We start from the raw sequence: 27,574 nt of genomic DNA on the forward strand, positions 1-27,574 counted from the left end.
TTTCTCTGGTCTGTTGCTCCACCGCTAATGGCCGTGTGCGCGCGTCCCAAGTATACAAACGTCTGGCTAACACAGCCAATTATAATTGACACACGCGCACGGCAGCACATGCGCGCGCCCTAATATATCTACACTTAGGAAATTCAAATGGATTTGTACAATAAAGAATTAATCAAAGATATGGCCAACAGGGGGAGATATACAACTAAAAAGAGTCAAATATGAGGTTGATGCATTGAAGCATATGAATTGAAGCATTGAAGGCATATACATTCTCTGCGTATCCTCAGTGGATTGAAAAGTCAGACTTTACTGTTGGGAAAGGGGTTCCTCTCCCGAAACATTGCTTCCCTGATTTAAACTTGTTTTTCTCTTGGTTATGGATCATAAGAAATCTCTGAGGACCTCAGAAAAGCAGTTATTGATGCCCATCAGTCTAGAAAGGGTTACAAAACCATTTCTAAGGATCTGTGGCTCCTCCAATCAGTCAAATGTAGAACGTTCAAGACCACAGTCGCTCTACCCATGAGTGGTCGTCCTGCCAAAATCTCTCCAAAAACAAACTGGCAAATCACCCAGGAAAGAATCTCAGCGTAACATCCAAGGATCTGCAGGCAACGCTCACTTTGGCTAATGTGAGAGTTCATGACTCAACTATAAGAAAAAGACTGAAACAAGAATGGCGTTCATGGAAGGATAGCCAGGAGAAAATCACTGCTCTCTAAAAAAAAACATTGCTGTCGCCTGAAGTTTGCCAAAGGGCACATAGATGATCCATAAGACTTCTGGAACAATGTTCTCTGGACAGACGAGTCAAAGGTAACAATTTTTAGAAATTGTAGTGATAGAAATGTTTAACTTTTAGGCCTCAATGAGGACCGTTATGTTTGGCGAAAAACCAAACACTGTGTTCGAAAAAAAGAATCCCATCCGTCAAGCACGGTGGTGGGTGTGTAATGGTTTGGGGCTGCTTTGCTGCCTCAGGACCTGGACGGATGACCATCATTGACACAACCATGAATTATGCATTGTATCAGAAGATTCTAGAGGAGAATGTTAGGCCACCCGTCCATGAGCTGCAGGAAGGCAATGATCCTAAACATACACGCAGATCTACAAAAGAATGGCTGCAGAAGAAAAAATTCCGCATTTTAGAATATCATGAGAAAAAAACTGGCAACAAGCCAAAAGACACTGCACCACTTTGCATGAGACAGTGAAGAGGGTGACAAAAGGATTTATTTGCAGCAACAAAAAAAAAAACAACACTGGACAAAATTACATTGACATTGACATTGACATGTTTTGCTCCATAGAGCTTTATCTGTGCTAGGTGTGAGGCCCAGCAGTTTGTCAGGCAATCCCTCTGAGAAACATGAACTGGTCTCTTTGCAGGTTCCGGATGCATGGACAGGGAGCAAATTCCTGCCTTTTAAAGAACAGTCCTGCTCAGGAGTTAATTACCAACATCCTAGCACAGTTTACAGCTATGGTGTGGTCTCCTGAGTCTGCACAATGAGTGAGTCAACTCTTCACTCTCTCACAAGGTACAATAGTCGAATGTTTATACAGGAGTTATGATTTATCTACCTGTAGTGTATTTGCTTCAGAAAAGAGCCACACAACCACACACTCTGTGTTAATTGGATATAACTTGTATTGTCAGGGCCGCCATCAGCTTTTCCGGCATACAGTCTTGACCTCGACCCGGGTTGTTGAACTGTGCCTGTCAACGAGCAATTAAAAGCCTATCCAGGTGACCGATGGTGGAAGCTGAGCCTGACTTCCGTCCACTTTTAACTTCCGTGTTCGTCTGGCAGAGCCAACCTCCGCCACCGGGCCCGGGACAGTTGCCCCAGTGCTTCCCACCCTCTCTGTGGACCTGTGTATCGTAGATAAACTTTTTTTTAAGATGATGTTGCGTTATCTTCCAATAACGTGATGTTAACTATATCCTAGTGTTACCCCGATTTAGACTTTAGAATAGGTGTTTTGAATGAGAAAGCGAGGCAAGGAGAAGGAAATAATGCTGGATATAAAGCTTTGATAGTTAAATCATACTGTACCTAACTTCCAGACCTTGTAAAAGCCCTATTTCACTTCTGCACTTCTGCACTTGGTGATAAACATGGAGTAGGGAAGAGAACAGGGTTGTTATGTCCCAGAGGAAGAGAGCCTATATTCTGAAGATAAAAGATTAAAAAAATAGCAGCCTGGGTTGTTACAAGAATAAATAAGACGATCTCTGGATGGCTTTTCACAACATTAGAACCCAGAAAAAATTCTTGCTTCCTGGATTTGGGATTATGTTACAATATTATGTAGTTGACCAGCTGTTTGTGTTTGTAAAATAGTGTTTGACCCATTGGATTTACCATATTGAATAATGTACCGTTAATACATGGTGTAAGCCTCCACCCATAGTTTTGTGTGTAATGCATTATTCCTGCAGTAACATGCTAAACATGGGGATTCTGGAGTAGGATACTAGACCAAATTTAATTTTGTCTGTCCAGCTGTACAATATGAGAACTTGTTTTTTTCTCTTTTAGTACCATACCTATTTGCTAATTGAAGAATCACAACCTAAAAAAAGGGGCCCAACACCTCCAAAAAACTATTTAACAAAACAGAATTAGGTGAGCTCAGACATACCCAATGACGGAATGTATCAGTTACACTATTCAATACCTTTATGGAGAATGCTGCAAGGGAAATAGAATTGGCCTTACATTTATGGAAAATAAATTTAAAAAAACTAACTAATATAGCATGTCTGTGAGTGGTTTCTCTGGCTTTGCATCTGATTCCCATGCTGGGCTTTAAAAGCTATATTAACAGCGAGCATTATCTTATAAGGGTTTCATGTAAAAACGGATTTCAGGCAAAAGGTGACAGGGTGTGCTCATTTGCATGTCACTTCCCAGAATTCCTTGCTGCAGTGGAAGCACTGTATGCTAGGTGAAAGGCAGGGTTGCAGACCTGTCTAAGACATGTGAATGTGCTCTCAAGTGATCTTTTTATTTGCTATATGCAATACGGTGGAGGTTTCTTGTTGCCTTTTTCACCTACCATAACTTAAAATGTGATGGTGTACACACATGCACGCACGAGAAAAAGTTAGGTTAACATCACATTAAGTGACTTAATGGAGCTTTGTGGATCTGGGTCTAAAACAGAGAAGGGAAAAAGTAATGCACATAAAGCCAAGATGCTCAAGTTCCATTTGTGGGGTAATGTAATGGCTTCCTGGCCGCTTCTGTCGGTCTCGCTGATTATAAATCACTGTGTACAGTACGTGCTTTGCACAGCAAGTAAAAACCAAGCAGTAAAACAGGCCACATGGCGTGCTGTTCACTACATGATCCTTGGCACGTAGGAGGCTTGCTTCTATACCTGTGAAAGTAAGTCACGGAGTTAGCACACCGATTGTTCGCTCTGGTATAAAACCCTTCAGTTCTGGTTGCTCTACATATGCATTCATTTCAGTTAGCCTTCCCATCAGATTTCCACAAGCATTTTTGAACCCCATCACTGTCACACATTGAACAGTACAGGGGTTCATTTGCTAAGGTTGATCTTGCATTGATGTTTAAACAAATTTGCATCCTGTGAATAAAACTTGAAGACAAAGATTTTGTCATATCAAGCTCTTGAAACGTCTGTCTTCCGATTGAACTGACACTAAATAAGTCAATTTCATGTTGTCTCTTATCATTAGTGCATGATGGTTTTTGGTTGGGCAAGGATGTGTTAAAATTGGCATTTGTAATGGACACTCTTTTTCTCTTTCTTTGGGGTTCATGTGTCAACGTAGAGAAAGGTGTGTTTAGAGGCACAGCTGTGTTTTTTGAGCAGAGCTGCGTTATATGTAAGAACAGTTTCTTACTTATGATGCAGAATTTTAGATTTACGCCATTTCAGATGTGGAGTATGTGGGGTGTCAAATAAAAGGCAAAAAGTATGGTGCATAGAGATGCAGACTGTGTGATACATGTCATTATAATCTGTGCACCATGTATATCCTCCCTAACTCCTCCTATTATCACTACCCATGGAGCAAGTTAGAGCAGACGGGGAATAATTGGAGCAAAATACTTTAATACTTCAAGGCTTTCCACTCACATCTGCTCATCCCTACATATCAGCTTTGATATCTCATTATGTCCCGTCTCTGTATCCTTTCCACCGACTTCTTTTGCTCTCTTTCGCCTTCAAACTTTTCCCTCCCTGCCCCCTTACCTGTTAAACTCCCTCACTTTTAATAGACACCAAAGCACCTGTCTCCCCATCTTTAAGTCAAACCGTAAAACTCGATTATCAAAAGAAGCATTTCAATAGCCTAGAACAGGGGTCCCCAACGCGGTGCCCGCGGCACATCGAGACCACCTTTGTACCAAGGATTATTTTCTTTCCCTAAACAATATTTTTTATTGACTGTGTATGCAGCATTGTACATAGAATTTTGCTATCACAATAAGCCTCTGCCCCATAAAGTTTACAATCTAATTTTGGTGCCTGGTGCACAAGGAGATAAAGTGACTTGCCCAAGGTCACAAGGAGCTGACACTGGGACTTACACCTGGCTCCGCTGCTTCAAAAGTCAGTGTCATTGTTTTCAGAGTCTGTGTTTTTACTTAATGAGACACTCCTTCAGCCCTAGAGGACCTTTGTCATTGATTAAAACATTTTTTATTTCCCCCCTAGCTGGGAACATAGGAAGCTGTTGGATGACATTGCGGCCTCCTATTGGCCCACACGGGGTCAATTTCTGTGCCTGAGCTGCTACCGGCAGCCTCTTCAGATGCAAGTATCTCTGGAAGCAAGGGGTCCCCGGAGCTGAAATCAACGCGGTTCAGCTCCGGTGACCCCCTGCTTCAAACCTAGTAAAATAAAGTTTCAAAAAAATAAACCAACGGGTATAGCCATATTAAAGAGGCAGCTTTTTATGTGTTTAAAAAAAAAATAGGATTTGAAGCAGGGGGTCTCCAGAGCTGAACTCCATTAATTTCAGCTCTGGGGACCCCATGCTTCTCGTGATACTTACCTGTGTAGGGAGTGCCGGTAGCAGCTCCGGGAGGGCTAGCTGGGGTTCTTGTAATGGCGGCTTCAAAGCTCCCGCATCACACGGGCCAATAGGAAGTCGTGACATCTTGCTGCTTCCTATTGGTCCACATGACCGGGACATTTAAACAGCACTGAGATACCGGCACCCCTTACTGAGGTAAGTATTTTGGGAGGCAGGGGGTCCCCAGAGCTGAAATGAATGGGGTTTAGCTCTGGAGACCCCCTGCTACAATCCTATTATTATTAGTTTTTTTTTTTTTATTAAACCCATAGCTTGGATTTCTCCTTTTTAAGGCTGAATATAGAGAATGTCAGTGCAATATTATAATGAGTTGTATTAAAATGTATGTCTATAATTGTAATTCTGTCATAGAGAGGAGTACATGCACTCTATATAATATGGTGCTGGAGGGGGGTACTTATCTGCCGGTGCACTGGGTCCAGGGAGGTCCAGACATCCCAGGGAAGGTCAGTGAAGAGAAGGGAAGCAGGCTATTAGCCCTCTCCTTGATAAAGGCATTGAGACTCTGCCGAAACTTTCGATTTCTTTGTGGCACATTAAATATGCTTTTGCATAAGCCCGTGTGCCTGCTTCCCTTCTCTTCACTATAATTATATTCTCCCAGGTCTTAGGTGGTGTAAACATTTACTCTTAAGGGATTTGTATTAAATGTAAGAGACAAGCTCATTCATATGCTCCTGGCACAAATTGACAGCAAGCCAAGTTTTACTCGGTGTTTTGAAGCAAATCTCATCTTGAAACAAATCTTCCAATATGTTTCAAAATCAGGCCCCGGCATCACTGAGTGTCATGTTCATTGGAGAGCACTTATTTTGTAATCATTTTATGGAATAGCACCGCTTAGTAAATATGAGTAGGGTTGCCAGGAGTCCAGTATTGAACCGGACTGTCCTGTATTTGGACACACTGTCCAGTAAAAAGTTAGAGGTAATACTAGACATGTATGTTTCTGGCCATTGTGAGCTGACCGGCTTGGGGGGCTGCGGGATTACCCCGAGCAGGCAGAGAGCAGGGCTGATGCTTGGGGCTTGGCAGCTTCCTCCATCCTCATTAGCTGCACATTTCCCAGCAGCAGCCAATCAGGAGGCGGTGTCGGGAGCCTGGGGGTGTCACCAAGGAGAGGGGGAAACAGCATGGAGCGGAGAGCAGTGTGTTTCTAGCGCGTGTCGGGCGCATCGCACCATTCACCATTGTGTCCAGTATTTTTGGAGAAGCCACCTGGCAACCTTAAATATGAGCCATTTTATTTTAATCTTGCAGTTCAATCAGCATTAAATTTTGGCAGACATTATCTAAAGATCCGACTTAGGGCCTCATGCTATAAGCAGTGATAAGCCCCTTATCGCCAATAAAGGCTACAGCGATTCAGTAAGCCCCGATAAGCTGGCGATAAGAGCAAAAATCGTTGTTTTGTTGCCCCCCCCCCCCCCAAAAAAAAAAATCCCCATCCGCTCGGCGATAGGGCACTTATCGCCACTTATCGGCAGTTTCTCAAACGCTGTATTCTAGTAGCCCAGATCATCTTATCGGAGTTGGTCGCCGCTCTAGAATGGAGATTTTCTCTCCAAATCGCCTCGCCACAAAAAGTTTGCAAGAAGATGGGGAGAAGCTGCCGAGAAGCGGCGGGACGGGACTTAGAAAATATCAGGCCTTTTTTCCTGCATCGGATTGATGCTGGGGTCTCCGGAACTGATATCCATTAATACCAGCACCGGAGACCCCCGGCATGAATCAGATGCCTGAAAAATGCATTTGAACCCCACTTCATTACCTTAGCGGCAAACCGCTAAGGCAATGAAGGGGATAACTACCAGTGCCATGCTTATTGTGGGTAGCGGGGGTGGGTGAGGGTGATTTTTGGCCTTTGGTGTGTGTTTAGGCCTTGCAGGGGGATTGTGGGTGGACTTAACCCTTTCATTAAATTAGTGGTTAATACCGCTATGGTAATGAAGGGTTTAACCCCTCCCGCTACCCACCTGGTAGGCTTAACCACTCATCCTCTGGGCTAGTACCCCGTTCACCCACCCCCGCTACCCACAATAAACACAAATACACACAACAGCCCAACTACCCACCTCCTAGGCCCTCAAGAAACATTACAATGTCTAATACACAACAAATACACAACCCACCCCCTGTGTCCCCACATACTGTAAAACCATTATTTATTTTTTTACACACAGGATTAATACCACAGGCCAGCGGGGGTCCCCGGGTGGTCCCGATGGGTGTCCGCAGGCCCCATAGTGCACCCTGGGGGGTACCCACGGGTGTCTGGGGACCCTCGGGTCGACCCCGTTAGGCTCCGTGGGCCTCCAAGTGGTCCCCGTGGGCCCCAATGGGGTCCATGGGTGGTCCCAGCGGGTGTCTGGGGGTCCCCGGGTCATCCCCATGGGTTTCTGGGGGCCCTCGGGTGGTTCCCATGGGGGTCTAGGGGGCCCTCGGGTGGTTCCCGCGGGCCCCACAGGGGTCCCCAGTTCCTCCCCACAGGTGTCCGTGGGGCCTCAGGTGGTCGCCATGGGCGTCCGGGGGTCCTCGGGTTGTCCCCGTGGGTCCCCGCTGGCCTTCGGTATCATTCCTGTATTTAAAAAAACTAAAACATGGCCTACATTTCAATAAATACACCCCCCCGCCCCCCACCAAACACATACAGTACAGTATGGGCAAAATAACTATTATCAAGATATGGATAATAGATTATTTGCCCATTATTAAACACAACATTAGTCAGCCAGCATAAATAAAGTAAATAAAAACCGTTCTACTTACCCCTGCCAATGTGAAGGGCGTACTCGTCAGCTTACTGCAGGTCCATATCTTCCGTTGCCAGAAAGAATACATAGCAAAATACATTCTAATGGCCCCTAACCCCTTAATCACCATAGTGGTTAGTAACCGCTATAGTAATTAAGGGGTTAACCCACCCTGCCCCGCTACCCACCCACGAGGCCTAACCACCCACCCCGGACCCACTATTCCCACCGTGTACCCATTCAGTGGCATAGTGGTACATCATACCCATATAATATTGGCATGATAAGCCACTAGGCACCTTAATCAAAATACATGAATGCCCAAAAGACACAATAATAAAACATACACAAACAACTAAACACCCCATTTCAATAAATAAAAACACTAGCCACCACATGCAATTAATACAAGCACTAACCAACACAACAATTAATTGAACCAGTAACCAACAAAGCAATTAATTATTAAAACAACTAGGCAACACAACCATTAAAAGCAGGACCCAACACAAGACATCATTAATTCAAAACGAAAATCAATCGCTCAAAATATTAAAACTAAGGCAGCAAAATGACAAACAATTACATCGACATATGAAACTGAAATAGAAAAAATCACACTCAATACAAAGCAAGCAATTTCCAAAAAATGCATTGGCTAATGTATTGATACATTACATTACCAGTCAATGGGCAATGGAAAACAAAAAAAAACCATCCAATCGAAAAACCTGTAAAAAAAAAAAAAAACATTTACATACATTCAATATTTTACTTACCTTTAGAAGCGTTGGCCCTCCAACTCCCGGGGAATCAGGAAGCTCACGTACCAAAAAGGCCTGAAACTCCATCCGAATATGAATAATGCTATAAAGTTCACATAATAGTGACAAATGTAATGGAAACTGTATTCCAAAAAGATATGTTGCCTTGAAAAATAGTGAAATGATCAACATTTTACACTGACATTTTGTATGCCGATTGTAATTCAAGTGTTTTTTTCCACACAATTTCTTTTCTATTTCTTGATCTCTTTGATTTAATTTGATCTCTTGATCTAATTTGTTATTACTAATTTACTGGGGACGCCACACAGAGACAGCATGCCCAGCTCATCTAAATGGTTCGTATCTACTTCTCTCCTGAGGGCCCAACAGTATTAACGCTGTTCAGAAGCATGGACCACCACCAAGTTCTCCCGGGCCCCTTACTGTTCTTGGGGCTGCAATCTGTGCGGCCGCCAGACCACACAGCCGCCACACGCGATCACGGCACCGAGAACAGTAAGTCTAACTACATCTGTACATCATACGGTACCCTAAGGGTTAAAGCAAAATTCCCCCGTAACACATGTTTGCAGAATAAAAACTGGTGGGGAGGAGGGGGAGAAGAGGAAGGGCTCCTGAAGCTGGAGAAATTCCACAAAACATAGAAAGTGTTGCATATAATGAGTTAAAAAAAAAAACACTCCGCTAAAATAAAATAAACATATGTAATTGTGCAAAAGTCCCTGAATATAAAAGGTTGCCATGGTTTATAATTATATTGATTTAGAAGTTACATTCTTACCGTCTTGTCTGACACTGCTGTCTCTCACTGAAAATCAGAGTCCCCAAGGACATCATTTGTAGTGGGAATATTCATGTCTCCACAATCTCACAAACTGGAGGAAGTTGGAAGAATTAAAAACAGATACAAATACAGTATGTGCTTAAACAGTTTATAGTTCCATTAGGTTTTTCTTGTCATATTAGCTGTAAAAAAATAAAAAAATAAAAAAAGCCCCATGAATAGAATATCTGCCTAATGCTGACTTGGTTTCCACGTGTTAGATCCCTCCTACAATCAAGGTCTGATATTGCATGGAGTTACTCTGCTAACAAAAATATGGTGAAATGGGGAAAGTCTGAAGTTATTTTTCTGACTTTTATGGTAACTCAGAAATTGTATTGCAAGTTCCCCTTGGCATAATTGCATATTTGTTCATGAACTGCAGAAGAAAAATAAATACACAAATAAGCTAAAATTTCTAAAGACTTTGATTGCAGTTTCTTCTTTGTATGAAAGAAAAGCATGTTGCAGAACTAGATAACAAACTGCACGTAAGATCCCATTAAGTGCAGGTGAAAAGAAAATGTGTATTTTTTTTGCATATATTTTTGGGGTGTTCTTTTGTAACCTCCCTGCCCGGGTTCATAGGGCGTTTACATTGGATAATCTATATCAGGCCTGCACAACTTGTAAAGCGAGAAGGGCCGAACTGCTCCAAGGAAAACAGATTCGGGCCGCACGGGTAAAATCATCATCTCATCATCTTCATATATATCCCCCAGCACCCCTCATCCTCAAATCTCCCCCTGCACCCCTCATCAACCTCTCTCACACACCCATCTCTCCCCCTCACCCATACACAATACTCCCCCTCCACATAACACACAATACCCCCCTGCAGACCACACACATCCCACCCCCTGCTCCTCACCGCCCCTGCACCTCACCTCACTCACTTCCCTGCACCTCACCTCCCCCCCCCCTGCACCTCACCTCACTCACTCCCCTGCACCTCACCTCGCCCCCATGCACCTCACTTTCCCCCCCCCCCCCCTGCACCTCACAGCGGCAGAGCAGGCAGGACTAGCACACTTGTGCAGTCCTGAGAGCAGGCTCCAGGAGTAGGAGGGGGAGAGCGGGCGGGAGAGCGGCTCGCGGGAGAGGAGGGAGAGAGCGGGCTCGCGGGAGAAGAGGGGGAGAGCGGGCTCGTGGGAGAGGAGGGGGAGAGCGGCTCGCGGGCGGGAGAGGAGGGGGAGAGCGGCTCGCGGGCGGGAGAGGAGGGGGAGAGCGGCTCGTGGGCGGGAGAGGAGGGGGCGAGCAGCTCGCGGGCGGGAGAGGGGGCAACCGGGCTCACGGGGGGGAGAGCAGGCTCGGAAGGGAGGAGGATGGGGAAAGCCGCCATGGGCCGCACAATGAGTGCAGGCGGGCCGCGTGTTGTACAGGCCTGATCTATATATTTGGCTTCCTCAGGGTGCTACCTGATCAGGGTGCTGTGTCCGTGCAGCTGGGTGGTGGTGGAGAAAAGATGGGCGCCAAGAACTTTGTAGGTATGAACAAGATGGTCGTTATTTACATTGCATAGCAGTACAATTTCTTCCCCAGATGCATTACTGCATTCCTGGAGAGGCACATTCCTTGAACAGTGAAGTATTTGCTTTAACATACAAGATAGCTTCTTTTTCTTGGTACTTATACTCATGATACCTTCTGGGTCCCTTCTTGGACTACCTCTATATCTCTTTGGTCAGTGAGACCTTGGGCTCTGTAACTTTCTCTGACCATCCTTTTATGTAGCGCTTCAGTGTTGGGATGGCAGAGGGGGTCTGTAGGCGGACGCTCACAGAGGTATGCAAGGGAGACTGATTATAGTGAAATTAAATAAGCCTTTTATTGCGCCTTTTCCTTAACATTAGGAAACCATCCAAACAAGGGGTAAACAAAGCTTCTATTCACTTGGGAGTATTTCTAACGAAATACTATGCAGTTCACAACTCCCTTAGATAAGCATGTCTCCCAGCCCCAAACATATAGCATGAAATGAACAGATATAAAAAGTCTTGTAAATAAAAGTCTTATCTGTTCCTTGTGGTTTTGAGGGAAAATCTTCTCTGTCCCTGGTTGCTACCTTTTCTTCAGGGTTTGTCAGCATTCAGGTTTAGAAGTTTCCCCTGTGTCTTGAAAGCAGCTCTGCTGTTTCTTCTGGCAGGGCTCAAGACAAGTGTCTCAAAGTTCAGCTCAGGTGTGAGCTAAGGAGTCTCCCTTCCTGTCTCAAAAGACAGGCTTTTGTTTGTTAATTGACTACCAGCAGTTAACAACCACACTGCTGGATTAGAGGCACATTACCTGAACAGGGATAACTCCCCTGTTACAGGGTCCCTTTTTATTGAGCGTCCCTTTTTATTGGATGTCCCTTTTTATTGGGTGTCCCTTTTTATTGGGCCCTATCTTATACTCCTCTGGGATTTTCACAGCAGTGTGTCACCTTATACTCCCCTGCGATGCTCACAGAGGGAGGGTATCCAAGGATATAAGTTGCTACTCTTCTAAGAGTCGCACAGTTATTATTTGGGGTAAGCCCTAGGGTACACAGGCCTCCCTGCGGGGAGACTGTACTTATATCCTCATCTTTCTAGGGAGCCGGACTACAAGGGCACTTTGCTATCTGTAAAACAAAGAAGGGAATGCCTACCCTATGCTACTTGTTTACATTTCTATATACAGACGAGACCCCTCCACAGTCTCTCCTCCAGGCAGGGGTCTGAGGGTGGAGTTCTTCTCCCCTCCTATTTATAACCTCTCTCCCACTCCCTGTCTCTAGGCAGATAATGGGCGGAGCCAGGCCTCTGTTGAGTCACCCTTGACCAGGTGACCCATCCAGTATATTCCAGAAACAGGGTGTGGCCAGGCCCCTGTCTGGTCACTTTGAAACATACTATCTAAGGGGGTTGGTAGTCAATATCTAACTCCTTCAAATCCTTTAACCCCTTACACCATATGTTAATCCCAAAGGGGTGTTACACATAAATTTTTAAATGTCCATCTCACCAGGTTACTGTAGGCCCTTACTAAATGTCCTTGGACTTTTCTTATGGGCTTCAAACTGTGATAGTGTCTATTGGGACACTATTGATCGGAAACTACCTCTTTTCCCCTTATGTACGGAAAGTCCCTCTGAAAATGCTTGCTGTCTGAGGGAAAAGAAAAAAAACACCCTATGGGAGGAAGGAATCAGATGAAGCTGACATAGCAGTTTGATGATGTCACTGCTCTCACTTAAGAGCGAAAACCAATAAATAGGAATAAACAAGCAGGATGTTCTACAAAAAAAAGGCAGTAGCAACAACACTCATACAGCGCCAGTCATAAGACTGTTTAAATATTAGTAGATTTTAAGATCTAAAGAAAAAATAAAGAAGTACTTGTCATTAAGCTTTCTTTCATATGATATATTTATATAAAAGTTGATTTTGGTGATGTATTTTTAAGACAATTGGATATATCAGTGGAACTACAGACTAAGGAAAAAAAACCAGTGTCTACAATTTATTGTAGTAATCCAGAGTAAATCATTGTGTTATGCTGCAAAAATTCACAATTAGCAGACGAGGGAGCCAAAGTTATATTCTGTAATTCAGTGGCATATCTTGAGAGGAGAAATAACCACTTTCACCCCAGCACTAATGATGCACGTTTCTTACTATTTCAATTTGGAGCATCTGGATTTAGACGTTGTCTCCTGTTCGGAACCCGTGAAGAACAATTCACACATCCTGCACTGCACTGAACCTTTCATAACATTTTATCACAAGCAAAACTAAATTGGTCTAAAACGTATTATTTTTTTCTCTATACGCATCCTGGCAACAATTCGCAAACTACTGGGACCCAAAAGCTATTTTTTCACACGCTGACTTCTATCCAAAAGCAGTAAAAGATGCCAAAACAATCAAGATCTGAAGGGATGATAGGATGCAGCTGGGTCAACGTAATGACGCTGACATTGGTTAACAGCAGATATTTTTAGGATCAGAGGTTTTACAGAATTACATAAACTCCCTTTTTTTTTTCCAAGGGTTTGATAACGGTCTTTTGTCAGAACAAAGGGTGGCATGTTTTGATAGACACGTTAACTCCTTCAGAGCCAGGGGGTCATGCAATGCAGGATCTGAAAGGATTCGTGCAAATCAGATTAACGTGACCATGTTTTCTTGTTTTTTTTTATTTTTTAAGATAAGCTCCTCACAATGTTCCTTTTTGTTTTTTTAGCAAGACCCCAAACATGAACCTTTTTAGTTTTACAAAGACACTGTGTAGTAAGATATTTTGTGCTGCACAAACCTGTTGATTTGATCGGGACATGCATTATGTATGTTTTGAGGTTTAGGTTTAATCACAGTAGAACTTTTTTTTTCTCTTGCCTTCCCAAGTAATTTCCCTTGTGTTATATTCACATGACTGACGTCTGCACTGTAGTTGATCTTGGTCTTTAGTCAGTTTTGTCCACTTTGTGGTTAGATTAATACTCTGTGTTTGATTAGGGAGACTGTGACTCAAACTCTTTGTAATAACACAGTAAAGCACTAACGCTGGGATTCATCAAGCTTCGATGCCGGGTGTCGCTCCTGACCCAGCTTTAAACGCTATTCAAGTCAACGGCAGTTAACGCAGAATCAGGTGCGATATCCCCGCAACAGGACTTGATGATAGGACTCCCTCTTATACTTTCTCACCCTTCTCATCTCATTTACTCTCTCTAAATATAATATTCAAACATTTGTATATATATATATATATATATATATATATATATATATATATACACACACACACAGTGAGTCCTCGCTATCCGACATCCCGCTTACCAACGGATGCCTTATCCGACGTCGCACAATGCAGTCCGCCGGACTCATTATCTGACGATGGACCTGCTTATCCGACGGTCACCGCTGCCGATTAACATTGACCCGCAATCCGACAGTCCGTTAACCGACGGTGGTTTGCGGGACGCATTCCGTCGGATAAGCGAGAACCGCTTGTATGTATTATATATATATATATATATATTATATTATATATATATATATATATATATATATAATATAATATATATATATATATATATACAGGCATACCCCGCTTTAAGGACACTCACTTTAAGTACACTCGCGAGTAAGTACATGTCGCCAAATAGGCAAACGCAGCTCACGCATGCGCCTGTCTGCACGTCCTGAACAGCAATACCGGCTCCCTACCTGTACCAAAGCTGTGCGCAAGCGGGGAGACTATAGAGCATGTTACAAATGTGTTATTTACATTAGTTATGCACGTATATAACGATTGCATTACAGCACATGCATCGATAAGTGGGAAAAAGGTAGTGCTTCACTTTAGGTACATTTTCGCTTTACATACATGCTCCGGTCCCATTGCGTACGTTAATGCGGGGTATGCCTGTATATATGTATATGTGTGTGTGTGTATATGTATGTATTTAAATACAGTTGTGTGGGGGGAAAAAGTACACCCTCTTTGAATTCTATGGTTTTACATATCAGGACATAATAACAATCATCTGGTCCTTAGCAGGTCTTAAAATTAGGTAAATACAACCTCAGATGAACAACAACACATGACATATTACACCGTGTCATGATTTATTTAACACAAATAAAGCCAAAATGGAGAAGCCATATGTGTGAAAAACTAAGTATACCTTATGATTCAGTAGCTTGTAGAACCACCTTTAGCAGCAATAACGGGAAGTAATCGTTTTCTGTATGACTTTATCAGCCTCTCACATCGTTGTGGAGGAATTTCGGCCCACTCTTCTTTACAACGTTGCTTCAGTTCATTGAGGTTTGTGGGCATTTGTTTATGCACAGCTCTCTTAAGGTCCAGCCATAGCATTTCAATCGGGTTGATTTCTGGACTTTGGCCGGGGCATTGCAACACCTTGATACTTTTCTTTTTCAGCCATTCTGTTGTAGATTTGCTGGTGTGCTTGGGATCATTGTACTGTTGCATGACCCAATTTCGGCAAAGCTTTAGCTGTCTGACAGATGGCCTCACATTCACTCTAGAATACTTTGGTATTCAGAGGAGTTCATGGTCGACTCAATGACTGCAAGGTTCCCAGGTCCTGTGGCTGCAAAACAAGCCCAAATCATCACCCCTCCACCACCGTGCTAGACAGTTGGTATGAGGTGTTTGTGCCGATATGCTGTGTTTTGTTTTCGCCAAACATGGCGCTGTGCATTATGGCCAAACATCTCCACTTTGGTCTTGGACTAATAGTGCTTTTTCACATTCAAAAAAAAATTATTACAGTACATAAATAAACCACCTCCTGCCCAATTCCAACACATATAATACAGTAATGGGCAAAATTATCCAGATACAGATAATAGTGCATTTGCCCATTAAAAATAAAACCAGCCACCATAAAGTAAATAAAAGTTCTACTTACCCCTGTCAGGATGAAGGCCGTCCTCGTCTTCCTGCCCGTGCTCTCTGTCCTCCATGGGCAGCAACATAAATAAAATAAAAAAAAACTAATGGCCACTTAATCACCTTAGCGGTTAGTAACCGCTATAGTAATTAAGGGGTTAATCTCCCTTCCCCGCTACCCACCCAGGAGGCCTAACCATCCTCCTTGGGGCAACTATCCCCACGCGCCACCCCCGCTACCCATATAATATGGGCATGCTTTGCCACTATAGCCATAAATGGGCAAGCTGGAAAAAAAAAAACAAGCACCAAAAAGATACAACAATAATAAAATTAAAACAAGCACCAAAAATAAGCAAGAATTAAAAAAAAAAAAAAAAAAAAAAAAGATTACCAATGAAATAAAACCGAGCATTTGCCAAAAAATGCATTGCTTGTCACTGTATGTATCTACAGTATAGACCTAAAGGGGCATAGATAAACCCATTGGCAGTCAATGGGTAACCAAAAAAATAATAATTAAAAAATACAATAAAAATACCTGAAAACAAAAATAACATACAATCAATGTTTTTCTTACCTTTGATATCTTCAGAATGAAGTTAGTTGTGGTGCTCAGTAATCAGACAAAGTTCTATTTGCACAATATATGCAGCATAAGTTCCAGATAAAAAAATGCTGCTTTCTTTGCTATCTTCACCCTCCGATTCCGAATGCATCAGGAAGCTCTCGATCCGCGACGCAATGCTCCTCAACTTCAGGTAACTTCTTCTTGTCTTCATTCTTTTTTCTTGAGTGTAATCATCTTTCTTTGTAATATAATCCATTGGGCGGATGATGTCCCGTCATCTTCCTAAACTCAAATGAGATGTCAAATGATGCACCCCCAATCCGATTGGTGGTGTACCATGTGACAGAATTTTTTTTTTTTAGTTAAAGGATGTGTGCTTGCCACAAACTAGACTGAACCGCAAGGCCGAGGTGGGGATGTAGAAACACGGACCTGAAGCCGCGAGTTTGCGTCCGGAATGCAGATGCGTAGTCGTGGGTAGCCGGGTCAGGGTTGGAGAGGTGAGTATAGTAGAGGTCACATAGCCAAGGTCGGGGTAGTAGAAGTTAGCGTAGTAGGTATCCAAGCCGAGGTTGAGGGTAGGAGTCAGGAGGGTAGTAGGTAAATATGTGGCAAGGGCCCAGGTGAGCTACAAGTAAAGATAAAGCACGGCAAGGCAGGACAAGGGATTACAGAGTGGTTGCGACCAGCACAATGTCAGACGGTACAAACTGTTATGCTCAGCCAAATTGCAGAAGCAAAGACTGAGCATATAAAGGGTGAATAAGCCAGTCGCTGAACTTCTGGTCAACAGAGGCTGAAAGTGAAACCAAAGTGCTGGTTCGTAGCTGTGCAGAGTGCACACAGCAGGAGTTGATGAGGGAAGTCTACAGCAAGCCTGAATTAAACTCTGGACCGATCCTCACAATGTGACGTCTGCTTCCCTCCCTTTAAGATAACGTCACCAAAAACAAAATGGCTGCCATCACATGTTACTCCATCCAATAAGATTGGGAGATATACCATGTGAGGCATCACATAGTACATCCCCAATCTGATTGGTTGTAGTAAACCATGTGACAGCTTCCATTTTTTTTTAAAGGATGTGACGTCACTCCCTTTCAGATGATGTCATATCCTTTGAAAAAAAAATGGAAGCTGTCACATGGTACTACAACCAATCAGATTGGGGATGTACCATGTGATGCCTTAAATCAGGGGTGTGCAAGCCTTTGCAGCTTCACCCCCCCTGCCTGTTGCATCCGGTGCTCGTGCCCCCCCTTATCAGTTCCCGGTGTCAAATGACGCCGCAGGGTCACGTGACATCATTTGACACTGCGTTGCCATGGCGATGGGGGTCAAATTACGCTGTGGGGCCATGACGACGCGTCAACAGCCATCTGAATCTTGGTAAGTAATAGGTTGCAGAGGCCACACGCGATTCCCAGGCATTTCATTTAAATGTCGTGGGGAAGAACGCGGGGCCTCTGCAACCACCACGCCCCACCTACAAAAATCTCCCGCCCCCACCTGGGGGGCGCACCCCCCAGTTTGCGCACCCCTGCCTTAAATGGTATATCTCTCAATCCGATTGGTTGGATTTAGTGTGGGATCTCAGACACTCAGCTGCACAACAGAGAGATTAACAATTGTATATCAAGTTATACAGTCATTTTTTAAGCACTTTAGGTCTCGGATATAGTAGGGGCGCGTGATGGAGCACATGGCATCGTGCGCGCTTCTAGCTTGAGCGATCCGTGTTCTGTAGGATTTATATGATGTGGGCAACGGGGAGGTGTGGCGGAGGCGGGGCTGTGACGTCACGTGAATGGTCCGCCCTCCTTGGCTGAACTACGCATGTGACCCGGCCGTCGCGCAACAAAATCAAAATCTTTTGAAAAATCTGCCGCTCGTCGCACCTCCTCACCCAGGCTATGGCCGGCCACATAGTTCCCCTCATTTTGTTTGCGCCGCAAGTATGGACGTGGCCTTATGTTCACCACTATATTGTTTTGTATTGAGCTACATATATCTGCATACCCACCACCTTATCAGAGATTGTTTTTGAACCCAAGAAGAAAATCTGTGGCTAAATATAAATATATACATACACACATTTATGCATACATGCCTATATACCTATGTAGCCATGTCTGGTTTTGGCTACCAGTCTGCCCTCCCTGACATGTAAGCCCTGGTAACAGTGCAGGCCATGTCAGGACCAATCCAGGGATTTTCCCCACAGTAAACAGCTCTCTTGAGTGACGGGAGAGGAGGTGGGACAAGGCCTGTGTTTTGCCCAATCCTGGGCTCAGACCTTGTACCTTCCTCCTTTGTACTTAAGGGGGTGCACCACTAAATTTAGTCGTCTCTTCCCCTGAAAGAGACAGGTACTCACACAGAGGTGTATCTGGCATTGGCACCTACTGTCCCCTCCCCTTAGGGGGACTGCTGAGTGATACCTTTCCCCTGAAGAGCAAGGACTGTCTCGTGTGCCCTTTGCCTCGGATGGATGTCCAGGGACTATCCGGAGGGTGAAGCCCAAGAACTGTGCCGGGCAATAAAGTGTTCCTGTCTTCAATAATACTCCTGCCTTGGTGTGCAATCTATCTGGGGGAGTGAAAGTAAGTTCTGCTGCAGGGATTGTCTCCACATCCCTGGAGACGCTGTACCAGAAGAGATAAAGACCAGTAATGTACCCCAGAAGCCTGTCCAGAGGTCCCCACTACCACCGGCGGACAGCTCAGCATCCTGTGAACCAGCAGGTAGCCAGCACTATACACCATGTAATGGCAGAATCTCCCAGTGGGTGGGGGAAAAACCGTTACACCTACAGTATAATAAATATATAATCCTTGAAGTACATTTTTATTATGACTCATTCAAAAAATATATTGGTGTTTGAAATATTACTGCCTGTAATGTATATTAATGTAATTCAAAATGTACAGAACCTTTCAGTTAAAGGCTCCTCCAAATTATTCTGTTTTGCATTAGGAACAAACCTCACCCTGTTTTGGACAGGGCAGGATTCTGCTTCTCAGATTCATGTAGCTGGATCCAATTTATCCACCCAGATCAGATAACTTCTGGCTGTGTGATCTGCTGCATTTGGAAGTTGGATAGAACAGGAAGCCTGGAGATTTTTTATGTTGCTCCTTGTTCCAAAATGCATATTAATGCCCATCATGGACCTTGATAAATACATTTGCAAGGAAACATTTTGAAAATAGAATTTATCTAGCGTCTTTGACTTCTTTGCTGCCGATGGAGAGGACTGTCACTATCTTAATGAATTACGGGTCTCTGGCAGCAAAGTAGTTGAAAACCATAATGACCTGTGCATTATTTTAACATTATGGTAATCAGTGTAATTAGTGTAGCTGAGTTGTAGCGTTTCCATGCTTTTGAGTTGATTCAATCCGGACATTATTTGACAGAAACAAAAACACATGAAAAAGGGACCCGAGAGGTCCTTAAAGCTTTCACTCCTTTTAAACATCAGTTATCCATTAAAGGTATCACTTATATTTGCCAACATGGTACCATTTCCTATTTGTGACATTGTTTGATATACATTTTGGTTGTAACATTGTGCCATTTTTTTCTGTAAATATACAGTGAATTTACCTAAGAAATTACCTATCTTAAAATCCTTGTTTTCTTAGTTATTTTTATTATTATTTTTCAACAGGCCCAAAGCCTGTTGGAATTTCCACACGTCACATTTGCTGCTCATTCGCAGTTTCCCTACAACAACATGAAACATAGTTCTGACGTCTACCCACAGCTTCAATTTGTAGTCTTTCTTATCCTGATTATCAAGCTTCTCATATTATGCCACATCCCAACTGTCCCAAATATTGTTATGGAGCTCTGGTAGAGGGACTTGCGGGTGGGTAGAGATTGAACACCAACAAAGCACCCGGCTTAGATTAACACTACTATGGCTACCCAGACCAAACAGACTATTAAGTGTAATCATTCTGTCATTAAACAACCACTCCGGTTATGAACCACCTAAAAATGTAAATACAATATGACTACTCGAGGCTCAGGTATGAGTCCCCTGTTATGCAACCTGACCTTCTTCCAAGGCTTGCACACTGAGGATTTCAGGGCCTGGAGGATGAGGGGGCATCCTCAGGGTAAAGGATCTGTTCCATAGAGATAGTTTGCTCCCCTTTGCAGGACTGCTGGACAAATTCCAATTACCCAAAAAGGAGCTGTTCCATTACTTACAGGTTAAACACTTTGTGTCATCTCTAATGGAAAGAGGTTTCCTAACACCACCCTAATAATTTGAGACTCTATTTGAAACCCAATATCTCGAAAGATGACTGGAGTCTGCTCTGTACAGAATAGTACTTTCCCCCCGACACTGAAGGCAAATGCTTGTTTATGCGTATGTGGGAAGAAGAGTTAGAAGGTACACTAGAGATGGATGAATGGAATGATCTGTATAGCGGCCTCCAAAAGTTCATTATGCACCACAAGCAAAGAAAACATCTATATCTCTGGTATCTGACCCCCTCTCCATTTGAACAAGATGGGAAGTAATACCTCCCTTTTATGTTTTCGGGGCTGCGGACATAATTGTTCACTGTCCCAAATTTGGTGGTCATGGCCACGCATCAAATCACTGTGGTCTCAAGTCTTTTCTGTAATTAATCAGGTACTATGAACCTCCTTAAGACTGGACCCATGGCTGGCCTTCCTGAATAAGGCACCTTCTAACCTATCCACACCTGACAAAAAAAACTAATGACGCACATGACACCAGCACACAGGTCAAAACCCGATCCTCCTCACCAGAATATGATTGAAAGTCGTATATGGAACATTATGCTATTAGATTGTGGAGCCCATGGCAAACATACATAGGCAATCCAGGTTTTGGTCTTTCTTGTTTTGCTCTTCTGTAAATACCCTGACATCAAAAACCCTTGCCAAACTAGGTGTACTTTATAGGAACAAATCCTCCCTAAGTCTGCTGGTCAAAAAGCGTTTCACACCGCAGATTCTAATGCCAATTATCGACTATGGGGACATAGTATATGGCTCGGCACCCCAAACCCACCTTGGCAAACTTGACACCCTCTACAATTCAATATGCTGTTTTTTTTCTCCAATGCAAATACAACACACATCACTGCAAAATGCTCAAAGAACTAGATTGGTCAACACTAGAGTCTAGGCGCAAAGTTAATCTTTCCTGCATTGCCTTCAAATACTTTCTGGGCAAGCTACACATCAGCTGAACAAGCTCCTCACCCCTACCATATGCAGCACTTATCATCTGAGATCTGACTCCAAAAGACTTTTCATGTTCCCAAGGTTCAACAAAGTATCCGGTCGCTCCTCCTTCTCTTACCGTGCACCCCAAAACTGGAACAATCTACCGGAGACTCACACAGCCACCACCAGTCTAAGTTCCTTCAAAACTAAAGCTGTCTCACATTTTAATCTGGTCTGTAACTGTTACATACGCATATAATATATATTATCTCTAACTGTGCATGCAATGTCTTGTATATAATGTATAACCCTGTTCACTTATGTAACTATGTATTTGTAACCATGTATTATTTGTCATCATAACTCTGTGCCCAGGACATACTTGAAAACGAGGGGTAGCTCTCAAAGTATTACTTCTTGGTAAAACATTTTATAAATAAATAACACTGGACCAAACCTCACATAGTATCATCCTGACTCGATGTAGAGGTTCTGACTGAGACAGTTGTAGAATTTTCGCTGTATTTGTTTTGACTTTTGTAGCACTTTCCTCCCATCTTTTGAATGGTCTTGCTCCACTTGCAGTCTGTAACTTGTCCTACTTCTAGTTCCTTTCCTGAGCTGGTCCGGGTAGCTAGCTATGCTCTTTCTTCTCTAGTTAACGTCGACCGCATGATCCAACATGTTTCACCCGGAAAAGGCTTCCTCGGATCCGTAGATTCCTGAGCCGTTCCCAAGGTTTATATACCCTCCCCCTTTCATAATGTAACAGTGCACACACACACACATATATATATATCAAGGTCGAAACAGCTGTCTGTGGGTGGTTTTCTGGGTATGCACCTTAACCCTGGCTGTGCTCAAAGCTGTGACCATGCAGCAAGCTTAAGCCTATAGGGAACTATGTTAGAAATGGTTATTGAGGCAAAAAGTGACACTGTGTGCTCATTTGCATGTCATTTCCCAGAATCCCTTGCTGCAGTGGAAGTGCTGTATGCTGGGTGATAATGGGTAAAGGTGGGGTTGCAGACCTGCCTAAGACATGCAGATGACCATACAGCTATATTTGCATATTTGCTTTCCTGTGGAGGGTTTCTGTCACTTTTTTTACTCACCATAACTTAACTCAGTATTATGGTTTAGCCTATCCCATAAGCCTCTCTTGCATTCCCAGTAAAATCAACCCCACACTGATGAGACCCATCAAGGTCGAAACAGCTGTCTGTGGGTGGTTTTCTGGGTATGCACCTTAACCCTGGCTGTGCTCAAAGCTGTGACCATGCAGCAAGCTTAAGCCTATAGGGAACCATGTTAGAAATGGTTATTGAGGCAAAAAGTGACACTGTGTGCTCATTTGCATGTCATTTCCCAGAATCCCTTGCTGCAGTGGAAGTGCTGTATGCTGGGTGATAATGGGGAAAAGTGGGGTTGCAGACCTGCCTAAGACATGCAGATGACCATACAGCTATATTTGCATATATATATATATATATATCTCCAGTGTTCTACAAACCTATACATTTGCACGCCCCGGGCGACTGGATTTAACATCGTGGCGAGCTCCTATTGGCCCAAGCAGCACACGTGTGGTACTAGGTGGCGAGTAGATTTTTTTTGGTGATTTGTCGACCACTGTATATATCTATATCTATATATCTATATATCTATATCGGTATACCTTACTTGGCATCATCTACAGTAGAATGTAAACAAATATTGCACATTCCTTTTGAACGAAAAAGGTAAAATTAGTTGGCAGTAATGTTTTACCTATTACAAAACATCATGCCCTTTCAGACTGAAAATGCCAGAAATATCATTTTAATAAAGTGGCATCTGCTTCTGGCAACTTCCCGGGACTCCCATGTTGGATTTGTATAATGTGGAGCAGGAAGTAGGACCCACATACGTCATTACCAGTTTCCAAACGTGTCTATGGTTCTGCCTTTTTTCCCTTTGTCTCCTCGCTTCTTCACTGTGTCTTCTGTAAGTATTACAGCTGTGACTGCAATGTCTGACAAATAGGTCCAGTCCATAACAAGTCACAGAGCCCCAGCACGTCCAAAATACAATCAGAGGAAGTATGATTTAACTTGTTATCAGCATTTTTGAAATGGCCTAGTAAAGAACCCAGCAGGTGTTTTTAAAGAATTTACTGATGAGTTTGAAATCACAATGAAGGACTTAGAATGTATTGTGTTTAACACACAGGAAACAACAGCATTTTCAACAGATTCGTGTTACATTTTAACATCAATGTTTTAATACACACGCATCCTGTTTGCATTGCTTTCAATGTGTGAAGTAAGAATGATGTAGTAGTTCATTAAATTAGGAAAGGAGTTTACTTGAAGTCTGTAACAGTTTTGCATGTATTGTCATTTTTATTCAGTGTGTGTGTGTGTTTTAAGTCAATGCCAGTGTTATTGAAATTTAGTAGAAAGGGGTTTCCTTCTTTGCCTAACATGAAATAATGATGTCATAGTTGTAACGGGTATTCCCTCCTGTCTGACCCACCCAATCTCACATTGGCCCTTGTGGTCTAACCGGTCCCCATTACGTGATCGTGTATGGTGGTGCACCTGCAAGTAACAGGCCTCCTGAGTCTCCCGCACGATGGTATTAGGGGATGTCATCAGGAACAGGTAGCTGAGGTAGTGGGTGCGAGTCCTACCTATATCATGTGCAGCGCCTCCACCTCATCAGGATCTATGCTTCCGCAGGGAGATGGTCCTGGTGAGGAACTCCTTCTCGGTAGTGACTGCCACTGCAGAGTAATCTCACACTCACACAGTGGGGGTATCTTTGAACAGGGCATCTTTATTGACGATCTTACTGTAGTAGACTGCCCCATGCAGCTTTCAGCTCTAGCCGCACATTTCTCCGTGCTGTAACTTAGCCAGGTACTGCCCTCCTAATTGGAGTGGGATCCCCTCTCCCCGTAGGGAGATCACCCCTGTGCCAGGTCCCTGGACACAGTGTGGCCTTGACAGGCTTGATCTGGATATTCGTGCCACTAGTTACAGCACTAGGGTCACAAAGCTATCCTGCAATCCCTTTCACAGGAGCCAAACACATCAGCAACAACAACACTAACTTGACAGTGCCTTATATACCTCAGGGGGCAGGCACATCTCTGATGTCGCTATCCAGGGACCCAGAGCATGCAGCCACTCCCATCCGAACATAGGGCACCTCACCAGGGTGTGAGGGAAAACCTCCATAACTACTGCTGGCAATCCTGTACTTACCAGGGTTTACTGCCAACAGGGAAGATGTCTGCAGTCCATTATTATGCATGGCTACATAGTGAAAAAATGTTCAATAGCAAACATCAAAATCATTTACTTGATGATCAGTGGTGTAAGAAGCCCTTTGAGAACTTCACTGTTTCAATGTGGGTGGTCTGAATCAGTTGCGTTCCCCTGTAAGCCTATCATAAATTAATTTTGAATAAATAGCCAAGCAGAATATTTTAAACATCAAAGAGTGTGTGTTTGAGACTTATAGGATTTCTTCAAGATAAAGGCACATTGAAGCATGCAGACTTAGACTGACTATTCTAGTAATCACTTTAAAAATAGAGTTTATTCCATTTTATAATTAAAAACATGGGGTAACATCCTTATATTTGTGTGATCTTATCAACAGAGGCCTCTTTCCCATTGGAAACAAGGTCTATAAACTCTGATTATCCCAGGTTTTCAGATGTCATGGCTCTTAGAATCACGTCACACTAACACAATCAGTCTCCAGTTAGATGAAGGAGTACATTTCCCATTGTAGTATTATGTACAGTGGGGGAGATGTCTAACTGAACATTTTGTTTGGATGCAATTTTATGCTTTTTCTGCATCAAAGGCAAAAAGTGTGTCACAGAAAATGCATATTGTTAGCCAGGGACATTTATGTCAGACCTGATGTTTGTAAAACGTGTAAAATTACGCACAGAGCCGTAGCATTGGTTGCACACCATTGTAGTATGCTCATCATGTAATTTCCCCCCAGCTCTTCCTACTGACACTTCCTAAATCCGAAGACAACACATACACCGAGCCTCCGCCGCTGGAAGCCTGGGGTATACTTTCGTTAGTCTTGGTGCAGCGCCTCCACCTGGGAGGGATTCTAGTGCAGCTGGCTACTGCGCATCACGTGGTTAGCAGCCCTGGTGCATGCTTGGGCGTATCTTCCCTTGCGGAGCCTGGCTAATGGCCGCTGCAACTATCTGCCATTGTGCATGCGCATGACTCAGACTGCGCATGCGCGAAGAAAAACATGGCCGCCGCCACCGGAGCAGCTCCCCGTTCGAGCGGGGCTCTGGTTCTTGGCCGCCAGCTCCCCCATACCTAAAGTAGGGGAAAGCGGGGCTTGGCTACATGTGTTAAAAGCATTAGGCAAACACATTGTAGTGCAAAACAGAGAATGAAGGAAAACATACAATAATGTGATGCAATAAAGCTATCATGCTAGGTTTTCGGCAAACAAATTCAGTGTTTAGAAGTGCCTGCTATGCCTTCTACATACATCAGTCCTTTACAAGCCCTTCAGCTCACATATTAAATAAATGCACGTTTTCAGGGTCATTCTGCTTTTGTTTTATTCATTTGCACAGTACTTATGCTGCCAGATTTAGGAAGAGTTCTGGAAGTCTAGATTGTGATAGGTTGATGTGTAACTCCGATTAAATAACATTTATATGTTTCTCCACCCAGGTTCAGAAATGCTGACCAAGGCGAGAAAGTGGGAACTTTGCATACTTGCGGGTTACATGTCCAAGGAGACAATGCGCACAATTCATAATACCCTTGCTAATGTTGCCAGGAGTGATTCAAAGGTAAGAACATTTTACATAATGTAATGTCTCTGTATAAATGGAAAGATATCAGAACATGAGAGCACATTGGAAAATTAAACATTTAAAAAAAAAAAATCCTTCAGGTTTATGGGGGTCATTCTGAGTTAGTGCCGATGGGGGCAGTAGCACACAGAAACTTCCATTGATTTCATAAAGAGCGGCTGTGCAAAAGTGCCCTAATCTGCACTATATAAGTTTAGGGAATGATCCCCGTATGTATCACGGCAATTTTGGAGCAAAACTGCATCAAAGTACATGCCTCCAATTTGGCTCCGTCGGCATCTGCTGGTGGGGAGAAGTTACATGAATTTACCTTTTGGCACAAATATATATATGGTGTGGTGGGTTTGGGTTCTGAGCCCACAGGGGTTGTGTGTGTTTGAGAATTTAGATGGTGCACATATTGTAATAAGATATACTGTATCTTTTTACTTTTTATTTGCGCAAAAATATCCGGCAGATCAAAATAAGCCAACCATTCAGCACCACATGTAAGAAATGGTTTCTAACATGTAATGCAACTGGTCCAAAAAGTAGAGTAGTGAAAAGACACGTTTCACTGTGATAATACATAGACCCATATGAGTTTTGGTTTCATTCTGTTAGATTACTGAAATAAATGAAAAGCTGGCAGATGCACTGAAATGCAATATCTGGTCATTGTAGATGTGTTCATGCCTCATTTCATTTCTTACCACAACTCTACTGCATACACATACTGTATGATACTGTATGGTACATAAACTGTTTGAATGAATTAGAGTCCTCCTTGGCGCTTGTACTTTTTCTCGTGCTCAATGCAATTCATGAAAAATGTAGAGAACAGTGTATAATGACACACTAAATTATGGACAAAGTCACCTCTGTGCAGTTAATAACACCGAATACTATTCCACCCGAGGAAGTGAAACGTTTCTCACGAAACGCGTAGGGTGAGGTTAGATACTCCTCACATTTTCTTCAATAACCTTGCCTGAAATACCTCGCTGTTGTGGGACTCTGTACTGGCCTGAGGACCCATAATTGGAGTTACGTGGATTGCTGGGGATCGCGCGCTGCAGTTTGCTGTACCAGCTCTGTGGTTGTGTCGT

The 27,574-nt window shown here is 43.4% G+C and overlaps 1 long non-coding RNA gene across 11 annotated transcripts in view; it reads left to right on the top strand.

The window, feature by feature from the left end:
* Nucleotides 1–27,574, top strand: part of LOC142493000 (uncharacterized) — a 728,952-nt gene that overhangs the window by 38,329 nt on the left and 663,049 nt on the right. For all 11 annotated transcript variants that reach the window (XR_012800954.1, XR_012800951.1, XR_012800957.1 and 8 more), the window contains exon 2: nt 26,341–26,462. This is a non-coding gene — a long non-coding RNA (uncharacterized LOC142493000). The remainder of the gene's footprint in view (nt 1–26,340; nt 26,463–27,574) is intronic.

The sequence above is a fragment of the Ascaphus truei genome, chromosome 4 (assembly GCF_040206685.1).
Source record: "Ascaphus truei isolate aAscTru1 chromosome 4, aAscTru1.hap1, whole genome shotgun sequence".
Lineage (NCBI taxonomy): Eukaryota > Metazoa > Chordata > Amphibia > Anura > Ascaphidae > Ascaphus > Ascaphus truei.